Source organism: Otolemur garnettii, unplaced genomic scaffold (assembly GCF_000181295.1).
Source record: "Otolemur garnettii isolate 467f Iridium unplaced genomic scaffold, OtoGar3 scaffold00040, whole genome shotgun sequence".
NCBI classification, from domain to species: Eukaryota; Metazoa; Chordata; class Mammalia; order Primates; family Galagidae; genus Otolemur; species Otolemur garnettii.
Window position 1 is genome coordinate 60,661 of NW_003852435.1, and position 1,330 is coordinate 61,990.

The following is a 1,330-nucleotide window of genomic DNA, read 5'->3' on the forward strand; positions in this document are numbered from 1 at the left end:
TAGCCAACATGTTGAAATGTATACAATTGTTTGCCTTAATTTGAGCTTGCCATAATTTCATTTTCATTTGGAATGTTGTTATGGTTTGAAACATATTGATAGATTGGTTTTTACCTTGAAGATACATGTTTAATTCATTTCAGTGAGTGGTTAAATCTACTAAAATTGCTAAATCTATAAGCCAGTTTGCATCGTCAGCTTCTGGCACAAATTTGGTTTGTGTCATAACCAATTAGATAACACATTGCAAATCATAAAATCTTTTCAACATTTGGCCTTACCTTAGCCCTCTTACTTCTGAAAAGTAAATGATGTCACCATAGTCAGCATCAGTACTTTTAAGGAATTCCTGGAATTGGTGATGATTCAATCACTTGGCCCTTGTGAAATTCACAGTCTTAATACAATTTGCATGGCAATATCCATCCGTTATCCGTTAAAGTTTTTGTGCATAAATTTTCCTTCTGTAGTATGCAGTGATACTTCATCAAATGTGAGTTTTGGCCGGCAATTGCCCCATCTTCTATTAATTTTATGAGTCCCTCTCTTTTACCTACCATCACTGGGACACCATCTGTAAGTACCCGGATATGTTGACAATGGACAAAGAAAAATGCTATAACTGCTTCCTGTAAATCTCTTGGTTTAGTTTGTCTTTTAATGGTGCCAAAGAAGCCATTTCTTTAGTGACATTATACCTCTAATAAAAATGGCAAGTTGAGCTATATTTGTAGCATCAGTGCTGTCATTTATTGCCAAAGCATATCATTTTAAATTAGCAGCTTGACTCTCCAAACTTCTTTTGATAGATTTTCTGGTTTCTTCAATTCACCAGCTATGGTCTGGTGAGACAGATTTTAGAAGTACTCTCCTTTTTTCAGGGCAGATTATATCTACCATGTTTTCTATACATTGCTTAATAAAACTGACCATCAGTAAGTGGTTTTGATTTGTTTTTGCTATTACTACCACATACTCAGCTTTTATAATGGAATCTGCTTGAGTTGTAACTTTTAAAAAAAATTTTGTTGAGAAGACAGACTTTATTTTCAATTCCACTACTTTGTTTTTATAACACAATTCTTCATACACATTGAATTGGCAGGGTGATTTTGTATATTATACCTTTTCTTTTTTTTTTTTAATTTGAAGGCGTGTGTGTGTGTGTGTGTGTGTGTGTGTGTGTATTTTCATTTTCTGTTGTACATTTCTGTATTATTTTTAACATTTTGACCATGAGAATATATATAAAATAAATGAAGATTCCTAACATCCAATTTCTTTCTTTCTTTCTTTCTTTTTTTTTTTTTTTGTAGACACAGAGTCTCAT

General features: G+C 32.6%; 1 protein-coding gene across 1 annotated transcript in view; it reads left to right on the top strand.

The window, feature by feature from the left end:
- The window catches only part of LOC100961950 (von Willebrand factor A domain-containing protein 8), a gene marked incomplete at its 5' end in the record, with an annotated part of 309,966 nt that overhangs the window by 36,012 nt on the left and 272,624 nt on the right, over positions 1–1,330 (top strand). The window lies entirely within an intron of this gene.